The sequence below is a fragment of the Sinohyriopsis cumingii genome, chromosome 1 (assembly GCF_028554795.1).
Source record: "Sinohyriopsis cumingii isolate HCF-2022 chromosome 1, ASM2855479v2, whole genome shotgun sequence".
Classification (NCBI taxonomy): domain Eukaryota; kingdom Metazoa; phylum Mollusca; class Bivalvia; order Unionida; family Unionidae; genus Sinohyriopsis; species Sinohyriopsis cumingii.
Genome location: NC_142961.1, coordinates 10,287,427 through 10,298,719, shown reverse-complemented (window position 1 = coordinate 10,298,719; position 11,293 = coordinate 10,287,427).

Below are 11,293 nucleotides of genomic sequence, written 5' to 3'. Positions count from 1 at the left end.
GCCACAGTGATGGCTCACAATTTCTCTGGATACGATGGACAGTTTCTTCTCAGATACTATAAGGAACAAGGCACCGAGCGTCCTAAAGTCACTTTGAACGGAGCCAAAATCATTTTCATGCAAGTGGGACAAGTGCAGTTTAAAGATTCGATGAGTTACTTGGCCATGCCTTTGAGTCGAATGCCTAAAAGGTTTGGAATGACAGAAATGGCTAAAGGGTACTTTCCTCACTTTTTCAATACGGAAGCCAATCAACATGCCGTTCTACCCCATTTACCTGAGGCTCACTATTACGACCCCGACAACATGCGTACCGAACAACGAGAAGCTTTCTACGCTTGGTACCAAGCTCACGCCTCGGACCCTTTCGACTTTCAGGAAGAAATGTTAAAGTATTGTCGTTCCGACGTGGACATTTTACGGCGTTGCTGTGGAAAATTTCGAGAACTGTTCATGGAACACGGAGGGGTCGATCCTTTGAAAGAAGCTTGCACCATTGCCAAAGCGTGTTCCTTAGTGTATCGACAACGATTCATGCCTGAAAACACCGTGGCTGTCATCAGTCCTCAAACGACCCACTTTGTCAAACGTCAATACTCGGTCAAAGCCCTACGTTGGTTACATTACTTGTGCGACAAGGAAGACAAGTGGATTCAGCATGTCCGCAACGGAGGGGGCGAAAAGACCATCGGAACGTATTCGGTCGATGGCTGGGACTTAGAAAACCCCAAGCTCGTGTACGAGTTTAACGGTTGCTTATTTCACGGATGTCCCGTCTGTTACCCTGACCGTGGCACTAAAAATCAGTTTTTGCAACGAACCATGGAAGACTTGTACCAGGACACTTGTCAGCGGCGCCTAAAGTTAGAACAGGAAGGATACCAAGTGGTGGAAATGTGGGAACACGAGTACGATCACCGTATGAAAACCGATCCCGAGTTTAAACGCCTCGTGGAAGGTTACCAGTTCATGGACCCGCTGAACCCGAGGGATAGTTTGTACGGAGGAAGTGTAATGTTATTTGTTATTGAAGAATAACTGCAGAAGGCGTTCTATAGTATTTATTATATACAAGACATCAATACAGCTTGGAAGGGGGGTAAAGTCTGCCCTGAGTGTCTATTTCCCATGGAACTTAAACCCTAGTGAATGTATAACATAAACCAGCTGTTGGTGTGTATCAGTTCTAGTGCAGTGTGGAATGTCTGATTACTTTTACTGTCAAGTGATGTTTCAAAGCTAATTAGATTAAGGCTTACACTACATCTCCCTTCCTGAGAAGTTTACATTAAAACGAAACGTGATCTGATGACCGCATTTCTAAACAAGCTACATCAGCTTAATTTATTTTACAAGTTCAGTCTCTCAGGTGGTTTCGACAATCTTCCCGAACGTGTGAAATATCCGTTTTGACTGGTTGGCACTGCTTTGCTTTCATCTGAGTCAGTCAAAGTATCAGGGTCTGAATCAGTCACTTTTAGAGGCTCCGATAATGTGGTAGGCATGGGAACTAAATTTCTCCTATTACGCCGTATCTCTCCCTCGTCAGTTACTACCATGTATGAACGAGGTGTATATGCCTCAGATTTAATTATCCCTGAAGAAAAATGATCTTTAATCCATACTTTATTCCCTACCTGAAGTTTTTTCATATTTCGGACGCGATGTCGACGATCATAATTTCTCTTTTGAGTTTGCTTTTGATAGTTTTCCGATTTCTTCAGTTTCATTAAATCTGGCCATTTCGACTCTAAGTTGTTTGGTGCCACTGGCAAAGTAGTTTGTAATTTTCTTCCCATCAGTAATTCAGCAGGGCTGTATCCATTTGGTAATGGTGTTGCGCGATATGTCAAAAGAGCTATGTAAGGATCGTTTGCTTTTTTAAGCATTCTTTTAATTGCCTGAACAGCCCTTTCGGCGAGACCATTGCTCTGTGGATATTTTGGACTGCTTGTAATATGCCTGAATCCATAACTTTTTGCAAAATCTTTGAGTATTGCGGATGTGTATTGCGGACCATTATCTGAAACTAAAACTTCTGGTATACCGTGTCGCGCAAAGATTGATTTGAGATGATTGACAATTGCTTTCGAACCTGTGCCTTGCAATTTTGCTATTTCGATGTATCGTGAGAAATAATCAATCACCAAGAGATATGTTTGACCATTCAGTTCAAACAAGTCTGAAGCGACTCTTTGCCAAGGTCGACTTGGAAATTCATTTGGTATCATTGGTTCAGCTTGATCTCGTGAGTTTTCGATGCAATTTTGGCAAGACTTTACCAAGTGCTCTAGCTGAGTACTTAGTCCTTTCCACCAAACTGACGTTTTGGCGCGTTCTCGGCATTTAACTATGCCTTGGTGACCATCGTGAATTCTCTCTAGGATTTCTCTTTGAAGTGATTCTGGTACGACAAGGCGTGTACCTTTCATTAAAAGACCATTTTGAACTGTAAATTCACCTCTATCTGCCCAGTACGATTGAAGTTTTCCGTCAATAGCGGATTTCTCTGGCCACCCCGTTTCACAGAATTGTACAAGTTGTTTGCAAATCGAATCATTTCGATATTCAGACTTTATTTGTTCAAGTCGGGTATTTGATGCAGACAAATTGCTAACTACGAAATCAACATAGGCGTTAGTTTCAGCCTGAAATTCTCTGTCACTCTCAGAGTGATAACTTAAAGGTGCTCTGGATAGAGCATCAGCAGTTAATAGATTTTTGCCAGCAACATGAACTATACAAAAGTTGAATCTCATCAAACGCATTCTAAAGCGTTGAATTCTAGGGGGTAAATCTCCCAAGATTTTTGTGCTCATTAGTGGTACTAATGGCTTATGGTCAGTTTCAAGTTTGAATTGTGACCCAATTAAATAGCTACTGAAGCGTTCACAAGCCCAAGTGATTGCAAGGGCCTCTTTTTCTATTTGAGCATAGCGTTGCTCAGTTTCTGACATACCTCGTGATGCGAACGCCACCGGTCTCAGAGTGCTTCCGTGCTTCTGCCGTAGCACAGCACCTAGTCCAAATGAAGATGCATCTGCAGATACAACTATTTCTCTATTTGGATCATAGTGTGCTAAAGTTGGTGAAGATATCATTTCTTGCTTGATATCTCTAAAAGCTTGTTCTTGATCTGGACCCCAAGTCCACGAGTTTTTACCTTTCAAAAGCTCACGTAATGGTTTTGATTTTTCTGCCAAATTTGGACTAAATTTGCCAAGCTGATTTGCCATACCGAGAAATCGTCGTATATCTGTTACGCATTTCGGTGTTTCCATTTCCGTTATAGCTTTGGCTTTTTCTGGATCAGGTCGGCAACCATTTTCGTCAACAACATGCCCAAGAAACCTTATTGATGGTCTCGAAAATTCACACTTTTCAGCGTTCAAAGTGACGCCGGCCTTTTGAATTGATTTCATTACCATTTCTAGTCTTTCGTCATGCTGTTTCTGCGTTTCCCCAAAGACAAGAACATCGTCCATGTGACAGAGTGTTCCGTCAAGTCGCTCCAGCGTTTCTGACATCCTTTTCTGAAAAAATTCAGGCGCAGAACTGATTCCGAATGGAAGGCGATTAAAATAAAACCTTCCAAAGGGAGTAATGAAAGTTGTAAGGCGGCGTGAATCTTCTGACAGGTTTATCTGCCAAAAGCCTGAGTTTACATCAAGTTTGGTGAAAAACTTTGCACCTGCTAGTTTTGCAAGGGATTCTTCAACTGATGGTAGTAGGTGGTTTTCTCTTTTAACCGATTCATTCAGTTTTGTTAGATCCACGCAAATTCGTACCGTACCGTTTGGTTTCGGAACAACAACCATTGCCGCGCACCACTCAGTGGGCTCATCTACTTTTGAAATAACACCTATTTTTTCCATTCTATCCAACTCCTCTTGAACTTTATTCAATAAAGGGATAGGAACCTTTCTTGGGGTAGATAAGGCATAAGGTTTGGCATTTTTGTCCAGAGTTATGTTATAGAACCATTTTGTTTTCCCTAGACCTTTAAACAAATTTGGAAATTTCTCGCGATAATCCCTATCTAAATGTATGGATTTATCGTGAATTTTGCTTGCATTTTGTGAGTTTTTATCTGAGGCATTTACTGAGGATATATTTACCTGTTCAATTATCTTGAGAGCCTGAATCGCGGGCCTGCCCAAGAGTGCCTGATTCAGTCCCTTTACAACAAATATGTCTTGTACACTGAATGCATCGTTTGATTCAAGTCCACATGTGAATTTTCCAAGCACTTTAAGTTCAAAGTTTCCAGGTCCATACAGTTTTCGATCAGACTTTGATAGTTTTTGGTCTCCAATTTTTCTTAAATCTCTCTCAGGAATTACAGTCACATCAGCTCCAGTATCAATCTTGAATACAAGTGAAGAGTTGTTTAATCTCACACGCGTTATCCACGGCTGACCCTTCTTCGTGCTAATAGTCCCTAGAAATCCAGATTCCTCTCTAGATTCTATTGTGCGAACTGTTGACTTTGACAAACAGCATTTTGCATAGTGTCCTCTTTTCTTACACTTGTAGCATTCTGCTTCTTTTGCTGGACATTGGTCTCGAGAATGATTAATTTTCTTTCCACATCTCATGCATCCTTTTCTGCTGACATTATTTTGGTGAACATTTGGGATTTTATGTTTCTGTTTCCCATATTTCAGTGAAGACGATTTTACTGCATCCATTTCAGACATTCGTTCTCCACTTGCTCGTATCGTTGTTTGTTGCTTTTTCACAGCTTCATTTTGTCGAGCTTGACTAACGGCTGACTCTAGAGTTAGATTTGCATCTAACTGCAATTTTTCTGACAGCTTTGAATCTCGCAGTCCAACTACAAGTCGATCTCTGACCATTTCATCATGTAGTGGCCCGAAATTACAATTATCTGCTAACACATAGATAGCTGTAACAAAACTGTCCGCTGTTTCTCCCTCTTCCTGTTTTCTTTGATTAAATTTTGCCCTTTCAAAAATTACATTCCTCTTTGGAATGAAATATAGCATGAATCTATCTGTCACGGGCTTCCACTTCTTTTGATTTTCCTCTGTCAGGTTGAACGAAGACAAAATGTCATCAGCCTCACTTCCCATGGAATAAATCAAGGTATTCACTTGAATTTCTTCCTCTTTTTCACTAAGTCCAGACGCTTGCCGAAAGCGTTCAAAGCGCTGAAACCACTTTTCCCAAGTTTCAGGTCTCGAAAAGTCAAATTTGTCCGGATTTGTAAATTGAAATGAAGCCATTTTCAACTCTGATAATTTCGATCCTGTGTTTTTACCGCTGCCACCATGTAATGTTATTTGTTATTGAAGAATAACTGCAGAAGGCGTTCTATAGTATTTATTATATACAAGACATCAATACAGCTTGGAAGGGGGGTAAAGTCTGCCCTGAGTGTCTATTTCCCATGGAACTTAAACCCTAGTGAATGTATAACATAAACCAGCTGTTGGTGTGTATCAGCTCTAGTGCAGTGTGGAATGTCTGATTACTTTTACTGTCAAGTGATGTTTCAAAGCTAATTAGATTAAGGCTTACACTACAGGAAGGACCAATGCCACCTGTTTGCTGTACCAAGCCGACGAAGAGAAAGGAAAAGAAATCAAATACTTGGACGTGTGTTCGCTGTATCCCTACGTGTGCAAATATTGTCACTTTCCTGTAGGGCACCCGCAATTGTTAACGGAACACATTGACCTGAAAAACATTCGACAATACGAAGGCTTGATCAAGTGCAAAGTTTTGCCTCCCACGAACCTATACCATCCCGTCTTACCTCACCATTGTCAAGGCAAACTGATGTTTCCCTTGTGCCGTACTTGTACCGAAACGTGCAACCAAGATCAGCCTTGCCATCACACCCAGGAAGAACGGGCCTTGACGGGAACCTGGGTCAGTATAGAATTGTTCAAAGCTCTGGACATGGGATACCAACTGTTAGAAGTGTGCGAAATTTGCTACTTTCCCAAGACACAACAGTACTACAAGGGTGACCCTACTCAGAAAGGCATTTTCGCCGACTACGTGGATGCCTTTTTGAAACTGAAACAAGAAGCCAGCGGCTATCCTTCCTGGTGTCACATTCCCGAAGACCAAATAAAATTCAAAGAGAAATACTACGAACAAGAAGGCATCTCTTTAGACCACATCGAAAAAAACGAAGGCAGGCGATCGTTTGCCAAAGTGATGTTAAATTGCTTGTGGGGTAAAATGGCACAACGACCGTGTTTACCCAAGACGGAATATTTGACAGAACCTTCCCGCTACTTCCAGATGATTCACGACAAAACCAAATACATGAAACACGTGGACGTCGTTCGAGAGGATTTGATCTTGGTCAATTACGAAGAAGATCTGGACTTTGTATAAGACGACCCTTTTGGAAATGTCATCATTGCGGCTTACGTGACAGTTCATGCTGGCTTAAAATTGTACGAAGCTTTAGAACTGTTAGAAGAACGCGTCCTGTACTTTGACACGGACAGTTGCATTTACATCCATCACCCGAGTCAACAGCACCCTGACATCGAAGGAGACCGTTTAGGAGCCTGGACAGACGAGCATCCCGACGACAAGATTCTAAGTTTCGTCAATGGCGGCCCCAAAAATTACGGCTACGAATACCGGGACAAACAAGGAGAAGTGCACACGACGTGCAAAGTGAAAGGACTGACTCTGAATTATCGTACCAGTCGAGTGGTCAACTTTGGGGTATTGAAAGAAGCCTTGCAATCGGGAGAGGATGGAAACTTTAAAGTGACCACCTATCAACCGAACAAGATTGTACGTTTACCCACTCACCACATCGTCAGTCGACCCTTGGAAAAAGTCTATCAAATTGTATACCAGAAGCGAGTGCGACTTCCCAATCACTTTACGTTGCCGTACGGTCACGTCGGTATTGGTCTGTATATAAAAAGGAACCCTAGGCAAGATCGATAGTTCATTGTTCATTGAAGTAACTTACCATGTCGTTGACGAAGAAGAAACCAGATTGGTTAGGTGTCAAATGTTGGCCATCACCGAGACCAGGGTTTTGAGGCTTGGACACAAGAGGTGGCCCAGTATGCACGAGAGCTATTCAAGGAAAAAAGTTACTTTTCAACCTGTGTTATTGACGGTGCCAGAAGAACCCGTCACCCAGGACAAGACTGTCGTGGACAGGCCTGAAAGACCCTTTCGGGAGGACACTTGTGTGACCTTACCCCCTACTATAGAACTGGTTAGAACTTTACCCAAAACATGTGGTTGTTGTACAGACACTTGTTTTTATTCCACGTTCATGGTTATCATGTGCCTTTTATTCTTGTACTTAAGCCTTTGGCTTTTATGTATTTTTGTCTTTCGTATTCATGTTTGAAAAAAAACAAAACATTCAATAAACGTGTTCTGAAAAAGTATATAAACTCTTGTCTTGTTTGTTTTTCGTGTCACAAGTGACATTTCTCACACTATGGCTACCTCTGCTGTCTCTGCTCCCTCTTCCTCTACTGTCAAAGTCATCGACGAACACTTAGATCGTGCCAGTTTGGAGGCTTTGTATCTTCGCCATCCCTTTAACATGCTCATTGCTGGACCTAGCGGTTCAGGCCAAACCGAATTCGTCAAACGTTTGATCGAACATAAACATCATTTGATCGATCGTCCACCTCAACGCATCGTGTGGTGTTACAAAGAGTGGCAATCGGCGTACAACCTCTTGCGAGAAAGTCAAGGCGATTCCATCGTGTTTGTGGAAGGCATTCCTAAAGAAGACGACGGCATCGTCTCTGACTCCCGTCAAACCCATTTGGTCATTTTCGACGACATGTTAGGAGAAGACGAAGAAGAAATTAAACTGTGGTTCACGCGCAAAGGGCATCACCGTAATGCCAGTGTCGTTTACATCACCCAAAATTTGTTTCAACAAAGTAAAGCCCATCGCACCATCAGTCTCAATGCGCATTACGTGGTCTTGTTTAAAAGCCCTCGAGATAAATCGCAAGTGCAAGTCTTAGCCAAACAGTTAGGAACGCCTTGGCTGACTCAGGCGTACGACGATGCCACTCAAACGTCACACGCCTATTTACTCGTCGATTTGAAACCTACGACTCCCGAGCATTTGCGATTTCGTACTCACTTGTTTCACCACTGGTGCCAAGACGGAGGGCCTGTCCTGTACACGTCTCCGTCCTCGACTTGATTTCACTCCCCATAAAAAAATCTATAAAAACCTCAGACCCTTTTTCGTCTGTCTCACTCTCAGTGCGAACATGACGTCCCTTCAGTCGCATCTTCCCGTCAAATTGATTCGTGCCTTGTATGGCATCAGTCGAGAAAAAGATCCACAAACACGAGCTCGTGTCTTAGAAGCTAGTCTCAAAGAAGTCTTACGATGGTTCACGGTGACAGCACGTCAATTACTCCAAGGAATCATTCAGATTCCTCATCAAACCAAACGCTTTTTCGATCGAAACAAAGTCGCTTTGGTCCAACTGGCCGATCCCCGCATCGACACTCAAACCAAAAAACAAATCATTTTGAAACCTGGAGGGAGCGGTACTCTAGGAGGGGTCATCATTCGCTCACTCTTAAGATGGGATCCTAATGCCCCCAAAGTTATACCCAAGACAAAAGTCCAACGAAGCCCCAAGAAGAAAAAGACCAGGTCCCCAAGGAGAACTTCTCCAGTGGCAGGACCCTCCTCTGACCAGACACCACCCCGGAAAAAGAAAAGAAGCCCCCAGAAAAAGAAACAGAGAAAAAGTCCCCAGAAAAAGAGAAGTCCACAGAAAACTAGTCGCAAGAGAGGCACTTCGGCCAGGACGCAACCTTACACTCGCAAACTACGATCTGCCACGGCAGTGACTGCGTCTCCGGCATCCTCACGTTTGTCCACTTCTCCGTTGATGACACCAGGAACTGAAGAGTACTTGGAGACGTTGATTACACCAAGAACTTCTCCGTTGATGACCCCAAAAGAACTTCCCCAGTGGCAGGACCCTCCAATTTAGTGGCAGTGGCTGCTGCTCACAAAGTACCTTCTCCCAAAATCAAAGTCCAAGAAAGATCGGGCATGTTACAAAGTTTACTGGATTTGTCCAAGCAAGAACTGTCTCGATTTAGTCCGTTACGTACCCCTGCACGACGTGTCATGCCTGTCCTCAAACTGATACGACGTAAAGACAATCAGTGGCGGCGCGTTCCAGTATAAAAAAGGCCTGTGACCAAGTAGGGTATCAGTGTTTTTTTGGTGCTCCTAAAGACTCAAAGATGTCACCCTCCGGAAAACCCCAAGGAAACAAAAGGAAAGGACTGCCACCACGTTTAGCCAAACATGGGGACATGTTATCTGTCCTGTCCAGAGCTTCTCCACCCCTACGAAAAAAACTCATTCAAACGGCCTCCAAAGAGGTCATCGATACCGTGTGCGAATGTTGTTTGAACGCTTTGAAAGGCACGATCCCTTTGTCCAAACACCAGAAACAATGCTTAAGCAAGCATCGTCACGTTCTTCGCCAAATGGTTCGAAAGAAAATTCCCATTCGTCAAAAAAAGAAGATGTTGGTCCAACGTGGAGGCATTTTGCCTCTCTTGTTAGGTCCCATACTGAAAGGAGTCTTGGGAACCATGTTGGGAGGACTGGTGGGAGCAAGATAAAAAGGCCCTCGGAAGTCCCAAGATCTCAGAATCGACCCCTGACAACCCCATGGAAGGACGAAAACTAGCTTTAGTGCCTTACAAACGATGGATGGAATACCATCGGTGGCAAGAACAACGCACCCCGCATTTACCTCCCAATCCCAATTTGAGCGAGATGTCCCAGTTACAACACGAATTGCAGTCCTTGATGGATCGCCAAGATTTGTCCGAAACAGAAAAATCGCAAAAGTACGATCAACTCTTGCAACGACTGCAACTCTTTCACCACAAAGCTTTAGACGAAACAGCTCTACCCACTCTGAAAGATTTTAAGACCTTGATGAAAAGTCCAGCACCATCACCAGTACCAGTACCAGTACCAGTACCACCAGTACCAGTGACCAAGACAGAAAAAGGAAAAGTAGAAGAAGAAGAAGGGTTTCAAACTCCACCAGAAAAAGTACGCAAGTTAACAACACCACCTACCTCCAGAATTGGATGGATTAAAAAGATGATGGCCACCCCTTCTTCATCACAAGAGAAAAAGAAAGTGAAGACAGAAGTGAAGACAGAAGTGAAACAAGAACCGATATCCCCCGCTCAGACATCCTCCTCCTCTTCAACACCTATTGCCGGTCGCACACGCAAAGCATTGCAATCCAAGAAAATACCCCAAGAGAAAAAGAGTAGCATCCTCCAAGAGTGGGTGTCTTATTAACACACCAACCAACCAACACAAAAAATGGAAAAAGTCTTAGCCAGCATTTACTACGATCCCTCGCATCCTGCAGGTTACGCAGGAGTTCAAAAAATGTATCGTGCTGCCAAAACGCGACTGAAAAGTCTCCGTTTACCACAAGTGCAACGATGGTTACAAGAACAAGCTACCTACACTTTACACAAACCCATTCGACGCAAGTTTGCCAGAAGTCGCACCCGAGTGGAAGGCATCGATCATCAATGGCAAGCCGATTTAGCCGATGTCTCTCATTTGGCCAGCTACAATCGTGGCTACAAATATTTGTTTTGTGTCATCGACGTCTTTTCCAAATTTGCCTGGGTCGTGCCCTTGACTTCCAAATGCAGCAGCGAGTTAGTGCGAGCCCTGCAACGGGTGTTGAAACAAAGCGGTCGTCACCCTCTTCGATGGCAAACGGACAAAGGCACCGAATTTCTGAACCAAGCTTTCCAAAAAGAATTAAAGAAACGTGACATTCATTTTTTTACCACCGAGAATCCCGAAACCAAAGCCAGCATCGTGGAACGTTTTCAACGCACTTTGAAAGAACGCATGTGGAAATATTTTACGCATCACCACACTCTGAAGTACATCGACATCTTACCGCACCTGGTGCAAGCTTACAACCAATCTTACCATCGAAGCATCGGACGTGCCCCGCAAGATGTGACTCCCGAGAACGAAGTGCTTGTGTTTGAGCGCCTGTTTGGTACGTCCCCGACGAGGACTGTCCCCAAGTCATCGACTATAAAAAGAAGTGACCATCATGCCTTTTCACACAGCAGACGCAGCTACGTCGACCACTCCTCCTTCACCTAGTTCTTCTGTGCAAGATTTACAAAAACAACCCTTGTTGGTGTGGTGTGGAGAACGTGTGCCTAAAACGCAAATCGTCTTTTTGTGCCAAATCTTCGTGGTGTATTGTGT